The sequence below is a fragment of the Lepidochelys kempii genome, chromosome 5, assembly GCF_965140265.1.
Source record: "Lepidochelys kempii isolate rLepKem1 chromosome 5, rLepKem1.hap2, whole genome shotgun sequence".
In the NCBI taxonomy this organism is placed as follows: domain Eukaryota; kingdom Metazoa; phylum Chordata; order Testudines; family Cheloniidae; genus Lepidochelys; species Lepidochelys kempii.
The window spans coordinates 113755137-113774800 of NC_133260.1; the positions used below are offsets into that span (position 1 = coordinate 113755137).

Consider the following 19664-nt stretch of genomic DNA (forward strand, 5'->3'; position numbering starts at 1 on the left):
CCCTGCCTTTATCTGTCTAAAGGTATTCATAAAATCCAAACCGGGGACAGAAAAGAGAAGCATCCTTTTAGGAATAAAAATAAGCTCGCTAACAAATAGCGGCCCTTTTCTGTATTTAGCGACACGAAACTAACCCACCCCGATGGGAAACTCACCAGGAGAGAGGACAGCTGCACAGCCGACTCGTACTCGCGCGTACTACTCCGATCTCCTGCACCCGAGACAAGCCAACTGGGTAAACTGAGGCGGGTTATTCTGGGCCACGCACGGACTCCACTCGAGAGCGAAAGCCCTGTCCGCGTCAGCAGAAGCAGGAGCGCCGAGACGAAGCCGCAGTAACCGCAGGGCTGCGCTCGCCCTGACCGAAGCAGAGGCTCGAACTGCGCTTCAGAGACAACGGAGGTGCCCTCTGCGGTCTGTAACTGCAGACCTGTCCGGCCCTCTTCCCGGGGCAGCGGTGCATGGGGGGGCTGAGATTTGGGAGCTCGGGTGAGAGGCGGGGGGCGGCGGCACCGGTCCCTCTCCCTGCGGGGTTACAGGCTCTGCGCCCTGCCCTTACCTGCTGTAGCCGCTGCATCTCCTCTAGCGCCGCGCGGCCGGCTCCTGCAGGGCGTCCAGGGGCGGAAGGGAAAGTCACCCGAGCGCGGCTTCGCCCGCTCTGCAGCTGCGGCGGGAGGAAACGGAGGCGCTGCTCCCCGTCTCCCGGGGCCGAGCGCTCCGCTGCCCGCCCCCGGGGTCCTCCGCGCGCCGCTGCCCGCCCCCGGGGTCCTCCGCGCGCCGCTCCGCGCGCCGCTCATTGCTGGGCAGGCGCCTGCCGCGGGCAGCGGCTGCACCAAGCGGCCGCGGGAGAGCGCGCGAGGCTGCGCCAGGCGCCGCCGGCCCCTCAGCGCGCAGCCGGGGCGAGAAATCCGCTGCCCTCGTTGCCGCGCACAAGGGGAAACCTGGCTCAGGTGAACACACGGCAGCCGTTCAGCCAGGAGGGGAAGGCGGGCGGGATCCTGCAGCTGAGCTCCGCTGCGCGGGGATGGGGGCGTGAGGAGCCAGACAAAGCGCTTTGCACCGGTCCTACCACCCCCAGGGCCCGACACGCCTAAATTTATGCGGGCGGCAGCTGCGCACCCAATAATAACCGGGGAAGCCCGGAGGAGAGGGGCAGAGGGGAGGGCGCTTGCAAGGCGCTAACGCTGCAAGCCCGGGGACTTTGCCCAGGGAAGGCTCTGCTGGCAGTGAGCGAGGGGAGGAGGGGGAGCCCTGTGCCGGCTGCTTGGAGGGGTCTGTGTCTCTGGAGCGTCTTGTCCTGTGGTTCCTTCCGAGCCGGGCTGGGCCAGGACTGCGGCGTGGGGGCCCTCGAAGGAAAGTCTGGGTGCTGCAGGGTTGGTAGCGCTTTTCCGTCTGGCTCCGAGTCGGCAAAAATACCCCGCTGCCCCGTTTCGGGCAGGCGCCTTGGCGTTGAAGAGGGAAATAATCCAGGGGCCTTTTCTGGTGTGCGCTGGCGACAGCGAGGCCAGCTTCCCCATCTGCTTGAAGCACAAGGCACCTTTCCTCTAAACCATCCCTTGTGTTTGGCGCAGAAGCGTTCGGAACAAAAGTTTGCCCCCACCCGGTGCTGGTGGGCGGCCGGGTGGGTCACCACGTGCTTCAGATCGTTTTGCGCTTGGTTCCAAATCTTTTGCACAGTTAACTTCGGTTGCTTGGGATTAGTAAAGATCCGATGGGTCTGGCTGCCCTATGCTTGTTTTCCTAGTATTTCCCACTCGTGCTGCTCTGGCACGGCAGGGATGGTAGCAGCTAGCCATAGCTAGGTTCTTGGCCGTCACTGATTATCCAGACCGTACTCTGCTCGCTCGGGGTCGTATAAGAGGGTGTTTAAAACACCAGAGGTCACTGTCTATTAATGTTAGGACTTGTCTACACAGGGAGTTATTCCTCATAAGCTCCAGCTAGGGTAACCAGATGTCCCGATTTTATAGGGACAGTCCCGATATTTGGGGCTTTTTTCTAAATATGGACTCCTATTACCCCCCACCCCATGTCCTGATTTTTCACACTTGCTAGCTGGTCACCCTAGCTCCAGCCCCAGGTGTGGTCACTGGAATAAGGGTGTCCGTAGTTGGAGCTAATCAGGAGTAACTCCATGTCTAGACAAGTAGGTGTTACCACCGCCACTGTAGCTGCAGTAGTGGAAGAGTTTAAGGAGGCGGAAATTAGTACAGTGACTGCTTTTGAAATAACTAAGGTTTCTACAATATGTTGGCTAATGCTAACTTAGGTAGACACACCTTCTCTTTCCCTCAATTTCAGTGGAATCCAATATTCTTCCTTTCCTGGACTGTAGGGTGATGTTGCAGTGCTCTCTTCAATAGGCGCTGTATATTCCACCTTTGGGAGAAGTGGTCCATACCACTGATTTGTAAAACACTTTGGGTGCTATATAAATGTACATTTTATTTTAATTGGAATTATAAATTAGATGATGTAGTAACTGCAGTTGGCATTTGGAGGACAGGGAGAAACAAAAAAAAAAGATACATGCATGTATGTATATGGTATAGTATCCTGTCGTATGTAAGGACTAGCATGCAATATGCTAGTTTTCAATAGCTTGTGTTTTGGGGTAGGCTTGTGGAATACTATAGGAGAAGTATCATATCTACATCTCTGTTCCTTTACAGTAGTTTTGTAATAGTAATGTCAAGCACGTATATTTTTTCACCTGTCTACCTAAGAAATTATTTTTTAATTCAAATGATGTTTCTTTTTGTTTTCTGATAGCTGTAAATGTGGAGCCGTTGGGATTTATTTTCAGCTGACATTTTAATCATAGTCTGATCTTCTTGGAGTTCAGGTTTGAAATTGTAAAGTGTCCAGAAGCTTATTTTAAAAGTAAAGTCTGACCTTTCAAGAGAGTAGTGCTTTCATTTGAGACAGTCAGCTCTGTAAGCATAAATCCAACGTGCAAAACAAAATAAAAAAATTAAAGGGACACTGTCAAATGCAAGCACACTAATTTCTGAAGAAAACCTTTTACCTACTATTATTACAACATATACTATTATTAAATGAGAGGTTAAGAAAAATAGAGAAATATCAGTTTGTTTGCACTGTGCAATTATTAGCACTTCATATAGTCATTTTCACTGTTTCCTTAGCTTCCTCTATTGTTTGTGTGTGTGTTTCGCACAGCAACAATGGAGAAATGTTTTATAAATTAAGAAAATGTAACTAAACCCACAAAATTAGTAGATATTGCACTAATACAACTTTTAGCTTAATTTTGTAAATTCACTAGACATAAAGCTGACAATGCCCCTTTAAAAATACTTCATTTAGATGTGGTTTTGGTAATTTACTTTTCAAAATAACGTCATTCTCTCTAACCCAATTATTATAATAAAAGGGTGCAGTTTCAGCTTGAGAAATCTCTTTAACCAGTAACTCTCCTTCACATCTGTCCCTCTCTTTTTGTTCCATTCGCTTGCTTTACCTTGCGTGTGGCTGGCATATTAATAGAAGACTTTTAGTTTGAGACCTACATAATTTTGCCTTTCATAAAATTCTTTGGCATTCTAACTTAAAAGCCTGGTAGCGTAATACAGAGAATGTTGTCTGTTACTTCCCAGAGAGATGGCATGTATTCAATCTACCCTTTCAGAGGAGCAGTCAATAGCCACGACATATAGACTAGGTAAGAAAATTAGGTAAAATCTTCTGCTGTTTCTGTGAGAGGAATTTCAGCTGTGCTAGACACTGAACCTTTGCTCGGTGCCCTAAATATGACGTAGCTGCACCGTGCCAGGGAAAAACTGTAACTCAGCATCACAATGGCTCCCCTGTTTCCCTTGGGCTGCTAGTGGAGAGAAAGCGGCTATAGCTTTTGTTCCTGGCTGTAGCATACTTTCACTTTGGAGGCAGTCTATTCTCCTCCACCTGCACCCTCAAGTGAAGAAATGGGGAGGTGTCCCAGCAGGTGGGGTTCTTAATCACCTGTTTAGCTGCGTTAGGGCCAGGCACGATCTGTCCCAAAAGCACTACTAACAACTTTCCATAAATCCACACTCCATAGGTTGTAATACAGGGGGTCTCAAAATTTTTCCATCGTGTGGGCCATTTCTTAATGCGTATTTTGTGGGCTTCCACCCCTCCTCTTCCTGATCGCATTACACATCCCTGTGGTAACTGCAATAATTGCTGACATGGAAAAGTAATACAAGGGGAGTATGTATTTTAGCATCTTTCATGCTATAAGTCTGTTGTCATTTTTTAAAAATAGTTAATCACACTATCTGCCTTTTTCCAGCTTCTTTATAATTAGGATCCTGGACATCTGGAGAAACATCTGGAAGCAAGGATAGCTGGTAACTATGACCGATCAGCTTTCAGGGACTACTAACAATTGCTCTGGGCCCACTTGTTCCATTGACAACAGGTAGTGCAGGCTTAACACCTTAAGGGAAATCCTTAGCAAGGGCAGAGAGTCTGCTCAGCTAATTGCAGGATCCAGCTGCAAACCTACCTTTTAACTATCAATAGGAGTATTTATATGACAAACAATGACAGCAACATATGATAAGAAACTGGAATGTATCAAAATGATTTTATCCTCTATCACGTTTTCATTTTGGGTCAGTGATATTAGGATTTATTAGTAATTTAAGTCTATGATTGCAGATTCTTTAGCCCTTTCAACACACCAAAATATTATTTGCATGTCTCATAGTTTGTGTAAAATTGGGATAATACTTGCTTACTCTTGCATGTGGTACTGTGATGATTATAAAATGCTTTGAAGATAAATGCTAAATATTTTTTCAAAGTATTTTTTTTAAAAAGGTATTTTTCTATTGAACATTGGTGCTTCTAAATAGTTTTATATTTCTGCCTTTGAGTTTATTGCTAACTGCACTGGACATGAGTATTTTAAAAATGCTGTATTAGAAAGAAACGTTTAAGATACATGAAATTTGAAAATAAGATAGTCACATTCATTTTTCTTCCTGATGTAGCAACCAATACAAGTTTAAAGACTTCTCAAAATTGTATGAAAAATTCCCATAGGGAAAAGGAATATGTTTAAAAGATATTTGAATTTTCTTGCCTAAATTTGGCATTTGATTCATGCGATTGCAACAATTATACCATACCTGTTACGTGGCATTCATTTTAGTACCTCATGATTAACCGAGTAATGTTTGTTCAGCACTTTGGTCATCTAGACCATTATATTAGTAACAATGTCTAAAAAATCTTGTGATTGGAACTTTATTTTGATACATAAGTGATTGTTTAGATGAGACATTAAACTGAGGTCTCCTCTGCTATTTCTTCTGAAAGTTAAAGACTTAGGGAGACTTTTCTAAGAGAGCTAGGGAATAGCCCTACTGTTGTGATCAATAGTTCCCCTATAAAGATAAAAAAATTCTAACCTCCAACTGTCAGTACATATTAATAGTACTGCTTTTCACTTTCTATAGCATTCTTCGTCCAAAGATTTCAAAATACTTTAAAGACATAAATTAATTAAATCTCCCTGCTCTCCTGTGGTCTAGATAACTATTATCTCCATTTTACAGATGGGGGACAATGGTTAAGGCCTGGTCTACACTAGAAAATTAAGTCAGCTTAACTATGTCACTCAGGGTTGTGAAAAGTCCACACCTCTGAGTGGCATAGTTAAATTCACCTATCCCCCAGAGCATACAGCGCTAGGTTAATGGAAGAATTCTTTTGTTGGTCAAGCTATTGCCTCTGGGGGTCGGGAGGGGGAGTGTGTGTGGATTACCTACACCAACAGGAGAATCCCTCCCATTGGTGTAGGTAGAGTCTACACTTGCATTTTATAGCACTCTAACTTGCTGAAAAATCACCCCCCTGAGCGCAGCAAGTCTGAATGCTTTAAAGCGCTAGTGTGGACAGGCTCTGAGCACTGGGAGCCACGTTCCCAGTGCTCAGCGCTATTACCCTGGTGGGGATGGATTACCAGGAGCGCTGGGAGAGCTCTCTCCCAGAGCTCATGCGTGACAACCCTCACACTTCAAAGCGCTGCCGTGGGAGCACTCCCGTAGCAGTATGTTGAAGTTTCCAGTGTAGATGTAGCCTAAGTGATTTGATCAAGGTCACACAGTGAGACAGCTGGAAAATGAATTTAGAGGGTGAGATTCTCTGCTATCCCTGTAACAGGAGCAGCACAGAGCTACGGCTGGAGGGGAGAAACTAAGGTGGCTTCAAGCACCTTAATGCCTTTTGGATACTGAGCTGCTCCAGAGGCTGGAGAGGCCCTCAGCATAATTTAGACATCCCTGAGGCCTAAGTCACAGCCAGTCTCACTTGCCTGATGTATGGGCCTTAGGGCTACCCAGAATCTCTGCAACATATCCAGCCCCTAGCACATCCCTCCGGTTCCCAACTACACACCCAGTATGCCCCCTGCACGAAGACTTGTGAGGGGATACTGGGGATTTTAGAGTCCTTTTACACCACTCTGGCCAGCATAAAGTTGCTGAATAGGAATTCTGAGTGAGATCCTCACCTCCAATTTCCCAGTTTCATGGTTGTATTATTTTTAAATATATATTTAATAGCCGACCCCCAACAGTTTTATACCACATGCATATAATGATGTGCAGAATGTGCCAGATTCTGATCTCCATGACTCTGGGTGTGTTGGCGCGTCAAGCGGTTGGTGTGATTCCCAGCTCCAGGAGACATACCATTACTAGCTCTGATTCCAGGCTTGCTACAGAGATTGTCTGGAGCTGCTGCTTCTCGACCCAGAAACCCCAAACTCTGTAGAAATAATACAGAGGTCTCTGTTATCTGCTGTGTTATCATCTTCAGAGATTCTCCCAGTGGGGAGAGAGACCTGGTACATCCCCACAGCTAACCCACCCCTCCTGTTTCCCTTGCCCACCCAGTCTCTCCTGCCTATATCCAACAGACCACAGACTCTGCATAGATGTCCATATGTGTTCAAAAAGGGAAAGGGATAAAAGTAGAAATACAGTTCCCCAGAGGTAGCTAAGCTCCCCTTTCCTTATCGGAAGAATCCTTTCCATATAGAGATCTATGGGGGGGAGTTGTGGGAGCCTGTTTTATCTTTTCTTATGTGTATTAATCTTATTACATTGTCCAGCACAATGGGTCATTCTGGCAATGGACAAATGGACAAATTCTTGGTGAAATGTAGTGTACGCAAGCTAATTTAATAAATTGTCCATAAAATAAGGGTATAAAGACCACACACCAGCCATGCCTGAATGGTTGATACTCCCATTTGTGAATTACTATAAAAAGAATTTTAAAACACAAACATTTGGGTTTGGAATTAATCTGCTGTCAACTTGCAGAGCGGCAGGTGATTTTAAAAAAGTAATAAACAATGAAACTGAAGCAGCTATCTGTACAGTAGGTGTTTGAGGAACAGATAATTGAACAATGGTCAAGCTTCTTAGAAAGCATGCCTTTGATATGCAAGCCGTTCATTATGTTGTGCCTATCATTTCAGTAGGCTGATGGTAGAATAGCACTTTTATTGTTTGCTGTGAGGTCAGAATAAATGCTGCTTTGATGCAAAACACAGGTAAAGTTGAGCCAATTTTATTTAAACTTAGAGAAGATTACTTCATTTTTCCTCCAGTGATATTTTTTCTTCTGTCAAGACATCTTTGCTCTCTCAAGAATCTGTTTCCGACTACTAAATTCTGTATGACAAAGGAAACTTACAAAAATGCAGTGAAGCCTTTTTTAGATGGATAGCTTTAATGGAATAAATTTCAGGTGGGCCCAAAGGTCTCAAGAAATAGAAAACTGAATGGATAAAAGAGTAGAGCTGTTAAAATGAAAACAGTGCCTCAGTGAGGAATATATGGCCCATATTGAGATTTATTACAGAGGAAAAATCCCAGTGACTTCCAAAAATCACTATAAAATTTAATTAGCAACCTATGGAGTTTAGAATTTAATGTCCTTTTCAGAAATGATGAGGGATGTTATTCTTGCACTGAACAAGCGGTCTCTTAAAATATGATGGGACAGATCCAGCTCGCTCTATGGCCCCTTTGATCCTGCAGACCTTACTTAGGTATGCCCATTGATTTCATTGGGTGTTTGCCTAAGAAAGGGCTGCAGGATTTGACGTTCACTGATTTTTTGCCATGCTGTAAATAAAAAGGTCTAGGAATTCAGTAACATCAAACTAATTCTGCTGTTACTTGTATCTTCTTGTATTAGTACTGCCATGTGTATACCATCTCTGATGAAGCTATCAGTTCTTTGTCACTACTTCTTTTTTTAAATTTAATCTCTTACATTTGTTCTTTTATGGTACTACTTTAAAGTTCCAGAAGATATCTAGCCTGTGTAAGATGTAATGTAAACAGAACATTGTGTGTAAGGATGACTGCTTTAAAAAAGGAAACAGTCCCAAACCACAGGAATGGGAAATCCATTAGTGTCCTAACTGACTTCAGTGAGGAACTCGTAGGTTACCCATTCCCACAAGTTAACTTAATCACAGGAACCTCAGGGCCCTGCTCAGTCATTTCCCAGAGCACAATTTGACCAAAACATTTTTCTTGACATACCGCATATAAAACAAACTCTAACTCGCTGAAGAACATCTAGTGAAAGTTTTTGTATGTACATTTATATACGTATGGGTCTGAACCAATACCCATTGAAATGAATGGAAGGACTTGAAATTTACATAAAAAAATAATTTGCACATAATTTTATCTAGGCACTTAAAAAACTATCAATTTCCCACAAAAATACACAGTTGTGAATTTTTTGAAAAGCAATCTGCTGCATCGACAGCACCTTGAATATAGGATTAGGAGGCAGGGGTTCCTGAGTTCCATTCCCACCTCTACCACTAATTGACCTTAATGCTTTGTACTTAGGTAGCATTTCACAAATGTTCTATAGAAGGTAGGTATCATCTTATTTTACAGGTGAGGAAACTGAGGTTTTGTGGATGTAACTGACCTGCACAAGTCACACAGCAAATCAGTTTTGGAAACAAGGTTAGATCCCAGGTCTTCTGACTCCCAGTCCTATGCCAAATTTACTAGGTCACAGTGCTTCCCAAATAAGTAATTTTAGGACAAACGTTTCAAACTTGGATGTCTACAGTTAGGTATCTGAATGAATGGCCTGCATTTTTATAGTTGATGAGTATTCACAACTCCAGTTGAAGTCCATGAAAATGAAGTCAGTCAAGCAGGATTTGGCCTGTAGTGATTGAGTATTATTAGTATTATACTGTACAGGTGGGAAACTGAGATTCAGAGAAGATGTGGATTGCCTGGGGGGGCAGTATGGTCAAGTGAATTAGGTATAGAGTTGAAAAAGTCCTGGTAGTAGGGTTTTCTTATCCAGGTGGGTAAACTGGTTAATATGGCATATTTTTTTAAATTCCACCAAAGTGGGAAAAACCTTAGTGCTGAGTTTTGCTAAAGGGATAAGTTCAACTAAGTAGATTTAATTGAAGCCAAAATATATCTGAAGAGTTTTGTTCAGCTTTAATCAAAACTAATCACAAAAAAGCAGCCCGTACAACTGTAGAAACCACCATTTGTGTATTTGATTTGTTATTTTAGTAAACTTTAATCTATCCAGCCCACAGCCACTGGCAAATACCATCTGTAATGTAGACTGATCTCTAAAATGTCAAAGCTAATGAAAACAGAACATACATCCAGAAGAGGTAAATTTGTCCATGGCCACTCCTGTTTTCTGTGGCCACTACTGTTTGTTCTGCTGTCACAAGCTTAACAAGTTCTCCTGGTTCATCAACCAAAACTGAATCACAGAGCAAAATCACCGTCTTCACTTGTGTTAAGTTTTGTCAAGTCCAAAATATCTGAGTGTAGTATCAGTGCTCTTTCTTCTCTATCATAATATTTCAGGGTCTGCTGTCTTTTTCACTCCTGGTCCATCAAATGGATACTTGATAGACCAAAACCTATCCTCCTTTCCTTGCATTCTGTGGATGGCACTCTACTGGGGCTTTATGCAGAAGGCACTGCATGTGATTTTGGGGTGAGGAAAGGAAGGGGACTCTGAGGAAATACAGAAGGGAATTAATATAGCTATGTATTAGTTACCTCTGTGTTTCTTCCCCGGTCACTACTGAGCAGCTACAGAGGGGCCCAGCCAATGGCGGTATGATTGAAGTATGATTGAAGCTATGCTGCTGGAAGGATGGGCCAGAACGGCAGCTTGGAGTCATAAACTGTCAACCTGGATGGCTCCTTACTCCACAGATCTGGGGGTGCCCTTCTCTGTGGATCCCCAGGATTTGTAGAGTTGGGATGTCTCACCCCTCTAATCTTTGAAACCACTGACTCTGTTCTCCCTTAGGGAACAATGGACAGGAAACTCTGAGATGTATCTTTGAGAGTTTTCCTGCCCCTTTACTGCCCATACTATGGGCTTCACTGAATCAAGGAGACATCTGCCCAGGATTGCTGGATAACCAGATGATAGGAAGGTATTTTTGCTTTACCTACTCCCATGACTCTGAACACTGAGGTGTTTTGACACTTCTCATTTTCTAGTCTGCAATGGGAAATGTGGCCAGCTTAAATGAAGGGTATAAAAGCTAGTGAGGTGTAGGTGGATTTTCCCTTTTAGTTATTTCTGGTGATGCAGAGTGCTGAGTTTTGTACACCTGAGCCTTCACCTTGAATGTCTTGTACTTTTCTACCAAATTGATTTTCTGCTTAATCTATTTTCTGGGGACTATTTTCCACACATGAGGCTTTGAGTTAACTCCCACCTTTTGATGAGCATTTTCTTGCTGTGATCAGAAGCAAGCCATTACTGGAGTCAAATGGAGGTGTTTCATAATGTCAGGGATAAGCCATGAAAAGGAGCATGCATTCCATGAAAATGTATTTTGAAATGTATTTTCTATAAGAAACTGAACCTAATTTATGTATAGAGCAACATTGTGATGCTGTCTACTGAAACTGCATAAACAAATTCCCTATTTGTATGCCAGTAGGAAGTAAGATAACTAGTCCCTCTTACAAGGTCATATACTTGTTTGTACATATATGTGGGATATAGACATGCAATTTATGTAGCTGCTTCTGAAAATTCAGTACATGGGGGTAACTTTGTTTGATGCTGCTCTCAAATCTTAGAGCAGACTAATTTTCTACCCAAAACTAACTGGGAAGAAAGTTCACATGCTACAGGGGCTGTTAAAACGTAATATCTGCAGGCTGGTGGGCAGTGGAGAAGAAAGAGGGTCCTTCTGCTTGGCACTGCTTTTTTCAGCTTGATCCAGTGTAAAGTGAAGTCAGTGGAAAGCCTACTATTGGCTTCAGTGGGCTTGGATCAGGCCCTTCCAATGCAATACCCAGCTGCTCACCAGACAATCTCAGCATTTCAATTTTATCCCTTCCTGTGGATTTTTCAAAAGAAGGGAATGATTCAGAACCAATTTTCTGAGTGTAGCTTCTGCTTTAGGTTACAACTGAAAAAAACATAACACCTAGGAGAGGTTCCAGGCATTTTATAAACAGTAATTTAATTATTCAATCCCTGGATGTAAATTCTTAAGCAGACATTTCTTGGAAGTATTGTCATTTATATGGGATTCCCCTGGACAGTTCTTTTTGAAAACCAGAGTAATTCCCATTTAAAAAGTAAGTTTGTTGGTTTAAGACTTTTTGATTGATGAATAAATACACAAGGAATGAAAAGCTCGTTTGGTTAAGAGCATACCATTAATTTCAAGCTGATCAAACATCCTTGGTGTAAAGATGGCTAAAATATGGATGAGAGAATAAAACACATGCATTAACACTTAACACAAAAACACATGCTTTTTGAGTCATTAAGCCCCAAAGTCTTACAGTTCCTGGAATGAACTTGATTATTTTCCATAGTATTCATTTTAGAATGGACATACTTTTAAATTTAGCTAAATTGCAGCGGATCGTAAAACCAAAACTTGAAAAATAATGCAGAAACTTTCTCTCCAGGCAGGTAATGTTGATTGAGAAGTCAGACTCATCTAATTTAAAATGTCTTTGGCTTGTTGTGTGTTTTTTTTAGTTGCTTTGGGAGGCCAGCCAACTGATACTAAAAGGAAAATATAACATGATCTCATGTTTTAACTAGTATTTCACTTCTTTTTCTCCCTTACCCTTTTTGTATGTTTCTCTTTCCCTGATTTTCTGTCGTAACCTTCTCATTCTTTCTTTTTATCATTTATTGACCATAGCAACATTGGGTTAAATTTGATCTTTGGGTAAGCGGTTTGAATGCCATTGGCTTAAATGAGGCTTGCACCCTTTTATACTAGACTTGAATTTGGAACATTGACTTCTGAGTCCAATTAAAATGGTTTTCTCTTTGATATAGAAGGAGGAGAAGGTCATGGGTAAGGATAGGCTAGGGCCATCCCATGAACTACACCTGAACCATTCATACAGCTCACTTATTCCCCCACTTGCTGCAATGCCTAAGTTTATTTCAGCTGTTGCTTCCTCTCCCCACCTTTGGATGGGAGTTCAAAAGGGATGGGGGTCTTTTCTCATTTGGGCCCAGTGACTGTTCTTTACTATTTCTTGGCTGACTTGAGCCGTAGACTGGAAGCTAAACATCATGTTAGGTATCTAGCTCTTAGGTGTTCTGTCAGAGACAGAGTGTTCCAGTCTCTGGAGCACAACTAACCAGAAAACCCCACAGGGCAGAGATTGGTGCAGTGAGCTTCGCTTGCTAGCCACATTAGACTGTATAATTGTGGGGTATTTTTGCCCAGGATGCACTATCATTCTGATGTGTTGCATGGGTGTAGCAGACACACCGTGAATTGCAGGATTGGGCCTCATTCATCCCAGTATGACTCCTGTCTTCCGTGGAGATGAACTTAGCCCTAATTCATTAGCTGCTTACATTTATTTGTAACTGATCGATAACATATTGAAAACTTGTGTGGGTGGCACAAAGAACTTTTAAAAGAGCTGCTGTTGCTAGACCCGGATGCTGAGAACTGGCCTCAAGACAAGTAAACTTTAAACTCTGAGGGTTTTCTGTAGGAAAGATGGGGGCTCCCTCTCGCTCTCATTCTTTCCTGTTATTTTTAATTTGATATTTTTAAAACTTTTCTTCATTTCAAATGTTTTTTTAAAAGTCTAATGGCCTTTTTTAAAAAGGCTTCTTCCTTGTTTTTATAAAATTGCTTATTTTCTGAAGTAAAGTACAACCTCCCTCTTTCCCCCCCATCTACACTTACGGGACGCATCCTGAAATCTTCTCTCAGTATGTGACCTGGAAGACCTTTACTCAGGCAAGTAAACCATACACGAGCAGACTTCCTCTATCAGAGAGGATTTCTTGTGTACATAAGGGTTGTCTTTACTATTAGGACCTTACTAAGACTACAGGATTTTGTCCTCTGTATTGTTTAAATTTGAAATGTAATGTTTTATAGATGAGATTTTTAGTGCACAAAAGTCAAGCTGTTCAGAGTTAAGCTTCTCTCAATAACCTCACCTCCATCTCCTTGTGTGTATATGTTAAGATCCTTAATCCTATGATCAGAGAACAGAAGGCAATGTGGTGTCATATACAGCAATTAATAGAATACAGTGGAAAGGAGCTACATATTTTATATATCTCTAGGGTTAATTTTTAAACATGGATTTCTTAATTTCCTCCAGCTAGATGATCAAGACAAATAAAACAAGCACTTATGTGTCAGCTCAGAGGATCCAAGGACATCCTATTAAGTAGCTTGTATTTAAAAACTGGGTTCTCTGAATTCATATATTGAATTAAGTTAGGCTACTTACATTTGTGAAGTTACACATGTGCATAAGTATTTATGAAAGAGTCTTTATGAAAATACTTTAGAGGGCAACTAAAAGAATATTTTTTTTCTTTTTCATCGTGGGAGATCTTTCACTGTTGTATACAAAGGCGGATATTCTGATTTCCACAGATTGTAACTTTTGGAGGGTTTTTTTATAAAGCAATCTGTGTCATCATTGTGTCATGTTTACTTAAAGTATTCTGTATCATCTTGAAGTAAGCAGATGTTTGCAGAATTGTCAATAACATTTTCCAGAATTTTGCTTTAATAAACTTTGATGTTGTTCCATTTAGCTGCCAATTAGTTTAATAAGTTAGGGTGGGATTTTCAAAAATGGCTAAATGACTTCAGAGCACAAATCCCACCAAAAGTAAGTGGCACTTGTGCTCCTAAATCTCTTAGGCACTTTTGAGAATCTTCCCTTTAATAAATATTTATAAGTGACTCTCCTTGTGACTTACCAGTAATATCTGTTATTTAGATACAATAGTACAAAAGAAAAATTTCAGAGAAATTTTGCACAATTTAAAGTGAAATTTGCCGAAATTCTTACAAGTCCCTATTGTTTCTGGACATGTGTCTAAGCACTCTGGGAGCGGGAGAGAGGAGAAGCAGATACTAGTATTTCCCAACCTCTTCCACCAGGCATCTACAAATCTCGTGATGTCCACACCCATCATATGAGCATGTCATTTTGTTTTCACTGTTAATGCAGCTTCCACTGCTAAAAGCCAAAATAAATACTTGGAGAACTTATATCAATGTCTTCAGTGATTATACCTTTAGGACTGTAGCCATTTCCAAGACTGCAGTAAGAGGCAGTTGTTAACTTCCCCTATATGCAAGATTTTTAGGCAATGTACATGTATAAATACAGCACAATTAGTTAATGTCGGAGTGCCACACAGTCATTGCTGAGTGACGTAAAATGTATCCAAACTCTGTAGAAAGCTTGAAGGAAAAATTAAACCTATTTTATGTCTTGCATTGTAGCTGTAATTTGATTCACAAATACATTTCTAACTTAATTTGTTTGGGCTTTGTTCTATGCACCATGTGTAACTTAGGCCTGGTCTACACTACACAGTTAGGTCAACATAAGGCAGCTTAAATCAACCTAATTATGTCAGTGTACACACTACAGCCTTGTCCCGCTGATGTGAGTGATGTATTACACTGACAATAACTCAATCTCCACAAGAGGCCTAGGGCTTAGGTCGGTGTAGTTAGGGCAACACAGTGTCTGTGTAGACACTGCCTTACTTACATTGGCTGTCTTGTCAATTTCTTTTGACAAGAAAGCCAGGTAGCTAAAGCCCGGCTGCCCCTGGCTCCCTACTCCCAGCTGGATTGGTGCCCAGAGGCTCCCCATTCAGGGAGCTGAGAAGCCCAGGCAGCTGCCCCCCGACCCCCACTCCTGGCTGGGAGCGGGGAGCCAATAGCCTGGGGCGCAGTTGGGCTCCCAGCAGGGAGCTACATGGAGCTGAGGGCTCTGGGTCTCAGCCCCCACCCCCCCAACACTGCCTTTGGAAGCGCTTCTGGTGAGGACGCACACCACCAACAGAAGGAGGGCAGTGAGGACATCGGCTACCGCAGTAATTACATAGGTCAACTTTGGACTGAAGTGTAGACATGCCCTTAGGACATGACCAGCTGTAGCATGGAAATGAGAGGAAAAGTCTCCACTGCGGAGTCTTCTACATCACATTCTCATACATATGAGGTTAGACTCCAGTGGGGCCCCTTGGGTAAGTACTTGCTTTAGTGAGTAACGGTTGCGCAGTCTAGCCCACACATTGGGGCACACTTCAAGAAGTGGGGCAAAGCTCCCATCGACTTCAGTGGGGGCCAGGATTTTACCCAGTATGTTTCAGTTGCTTCTCAGCAGCATTAACTTGCGAGGTCTTTAGCCAAGAGTACAGATCAACCAGGTCATTGTTCTCTTCAGTCTTAACATCTGCCTCAGATGTCTCCTGGCTAACAGAAACCATCAGTAACAAGGCTTTTCTTCAGAGAGCATTGTAATAGTTTAGGCTGCCATTCTCCACTTTTGTAGCTAGACGTGGCACACTGAAAACATGCTGATTCTCCATATGCATTGTTTAATCATAGCATATTTTTGAAGGTAGATCAAAGTGTTAAGGTCCCTTCTATATTTCCTATTAAAGAAATATAACTAGGGTAAAAGAACAGATGAATTTATTTTATAACAAAAGAACCTGGGGAAAGATTTTAAAGAAAAGAAGCTAAGCGCACAATAGAACAGGCAGTAACATATACACAATATAACATGAAAGCTAAATATAAAAGATGCAGTTAACATGGTCTCATAGACTTTAAAGGTCAGAAGGAACCATCACGATCATCTAGTCTGAACTCCTCCACATTGCAGGCCACAGAACCTCACCTACCCACTCCTGTAATAGACCCCTAACCTCTGGCCCACAAATCATGATTTAAAGAGTTCAAATTACAGAGAATCCACCATTTACACTGGCTTAAATCTGCAAGTGACCTGTGACCCATGCTGCAGAGGAAGCTGAAAAATCTCCAGGATCTTTGACAGTCTTACCCTGGGGAGGGGGAAAGAGGGGGAAGTTTCCTTCCCAACCCCAAATATGGTCCTAGTAACTCATTCTTCAATTCATCTATACATGTACTATGTTAAGAGTGTCTCCAGGTAATCTGATTCATCTATCTTTTGTTCTTCTTACGTTTCAGGAGAACATCTTCTGATAGTAGACCTTCATTCCTCTTTCCAGGAATTCACTTTCAGAGGCCAGTCTCCAAATACTTCCATGACCTCACTTGAGTTGTGAGCAAATAACTATTTCCAGCTATGTCGTCCTCCAACTGACCTTTCCTTGTTAATATGAACCCTAGCTCTACTTCTGAAGTATATGCTGCTAGGGTACCTTGACATGTCCACAGTTTCATCTTTTCATCTATCCCTGGGCTATAGATCTTCATTCCATCACACCACCATTTTAAGGATCATATATACTTTAAAGTATTCTAGAATACCATGTGGCTTTTGGACACTGGTGATATTTTTAAATTTTTATTTATTTTTTTATTTATTATGTAGAGCAAGTAAATCTAATATTTTGTGATCTGCTGCAGCACTGTCCATTGTAATAGCCTTTGGAGTAGATGTTACCGTTCTGGGTGAAAGTGTCCATATTATTCAGTAAAACTCTGTCTGTTGTAAAATCAGCATTAAAAGTGTGCTATTTTATTGTGGGCAAAGAGTCAGCAATAAAATTTGCAGTCTGTTTTCAAAGTTGCTCAAGCAGTATTTCTTTGTGTGGCTACTAGAAAAAAGAGAGGAATGTCCCCTGAAACTTCTAGAGCATCAATCAAGGGGAATTAGAAAGATTCATTTCTTCCTTGTTCGGGTTTTTTTTTTTTTCAGTTTGAGTTGTTACTTTCTATTCTAGTTCTTCAAACAAGTGTTACTCTTATTAAAAGAGAAGCACCGCTCTGCCTCACCATATGACACCCTGTTTTGTTTGTCTACGTAGGGCCTGCTTGAGCTTCCATTGAACTCAATGACAAAACTCTCAGTGATTTCAGTAGGAACAGGATTGGACCCTAGAGATGTTGCAGTATATCAAGTAAACAGGTAGATCATAGGCCCTTAGCCCCAGTGCTGCTCCCACTGAAGTCAGGCTCCAGTGGGACTATTCATGTGAGTGAAAGTACACATATGAGTATGTGGTTGCAAGATCAGGGCCTATGTGACACAGAAGCAAAGGGAAGGAGTGTAACATGGGTACAGGGGTCAAGGTGGTAATTGTCCCTGAGAAAGAAAATTGCTTGAATAAGACAGTGAGTGTTTGTCAGGATTGGTGGGCTATGTGTAAAATATATGGAATATATGAATGTTAAATATTATTAAAAACCCATTAAACAAATACGGTTATAGTACCAATAGCATAGACTGAAGGGTGAGGGAGTTGAGTAGGAAATTAAAACAATGCACCTGTAAATTCCAGTTACAGTTTGTAGGATTGGGTCCAGTATTAGTAGTAGAAACAAGCAGCAGTTGTCAAGTGACAACGTACCCTTGATAATGCAATCAGAGATTATTATAATTCATCAGATTGAATTTTGCTGATTTGAAAAAATTATGTGTGTTTCCTCTCTTGAAATGTCATATAGGCAGCAAAGTCTTACAAGTAAAATGAGATTATCTCGGTTCTAAGCTCTTTGAGGCAGAAACAGCCTCTTTGTTCTGTGGTTGTACAGCGTGTAGCACAATGGGGTGCTGGTCCATGACTGAGAGTTCCTAGGCACTACCATAATACAAATAATAAAAAATAAGCTCAGAGAAGTGTAACTAATATTCACATACCAACCGTGTTCAATAAGTATGTTCCTCTATGTCCACAACTTGAATGTCTAATGTCTCTCAACCTGTTTTCTACACTACACCTTCCCACCTGCCCACACACCTCTCCAGACAGAGAGATGTGAGAAGAAAAGCCAGCTTCTGCAAGACCAAAGGAATTTCCTGCTATCTGCACATTAACAAATACACAAAAACAAAGTTTGAACAAGTTCTAAAAAACTGATCCAAGAAAGGAAGTACTTGAATAGAATAAGAGTGTAGGAGTGAGCTGTTGGCATATTTGCATGTTAGAGGGTGGTTACCTAGATATTCATCATTGTTTTCCTTCCCTAAAAAGTTGCAGCATTTCAAACCAGCATGCCTGGCCATACACTCAAGGGTGAAGATGAACCACACTTTAAGAGCATGAATTACGTACTTCTCTGACCCATATAAAACCAGCAACTTTTACCTTCAGAAGTGCTTTCCTGTGCATAGTTAGTCATGATGGGTGAGGTAATATCTTTTATTGGACCCACTTCTGTTGGTGAGAGAAACAAGCTTCCGAGTTTACACAGAGCTGTTTTTCAGGTCTTCAGAGAGTCACAGCTAAATCCAAGGTGGAACAGAGCATTTGGCATAAGTAGTTAACACATATTTCAAGGGACCATTCAAGGTGAAGTGGCTGGTTAACACTTCTCCAGTTCTGGGGCGAGGAAACAGGAAGGGGGTGGTTAAGTGGATTGTAGATTCTTGTAATAAGCCATACGTTTATAACTTTGCTTGATCCTAAAAATCATGGGCTGCGTAGAGATACTGCATTTATATGTTATTACAACAATCTATAACCCACTCACCCCCATTCCCCAAGCTTCTCTCCTCTCTCTCCTCCCCCGCCCCCCAGTGACTTGTCTCTCACACCGAAGTTGATCCAATAACAGATATTACCTCTCCCACCTTCTCTCTCTAATATCCTGGGACGAACACGGCTACAACACTGTCTGCAATGTAGCCATGTCTGATTACTAACATGCTTCCGATGAAGTGATCTGTAGCTCACGAAAGCTTATGCTCAAATAAATTTGTTAGTCTCTAAGGTGCCACAAGTACTCCTTTTCTTTTTTTAAAAATGTTTTAATTGTTTTTGCTTCTGTTAATGCAGACGTGCCAAACACAGCTAACCAATATCTTCAAAGTTTCTATATAGAAATTGTGCAATTTTCAGGTGTATTAATAAAAAATTCCTTAAAAATCACTCATTCAAGATTTGTCTTTCTATATTTGATTTTCCCAGTCCCATATAATCTGGTGGCAATTTCTAGAAAAATCTCACCCTCCATTAAAATCTGGGTTCTCCTGTTTCCCTCCTCTATTGTATTAAGGTTGCTGTGACGGAGTACAGGATATTTTTCAACACTCTCATTTTTAAAAATTCATAAAGCATAGCATATTCCGTGCTGTTTCCTAGCAGTAACAATTTTTCTTAATGGTGGATTTGGATAA

The 19664-nt window shown here is 41.8% G+C and overlaps 1 long non-coding RNA gene across 2 annotated transcripts; it reads left to right on the forward strand.

Moving 5' to 3' along the window:
- Nucleotides 1–206: 206 nt before the first annotated feature.
- On the forward strand, nucleotides 207–17219 carry LOC140912125 (uncharacterized). Of its 2 annotated transcripts, none has more exons than XR_012159229.1 (3): nucleotides 207–414; nucleotides 4298–4355; nucleotides 16550–17219. It is a non-coding gene; the product is annotated as an uncharacterized lncRNA (long non-coding RNA). The 2 variants fall into 2 exon arrangements; XR_012159230.1 differs by lacking the exon at nucleotides 207–414 and adding an exon at nucleotides 841–950.
- Nucleotides 17220–19664: the final 2445 nt, after the last annotated feature.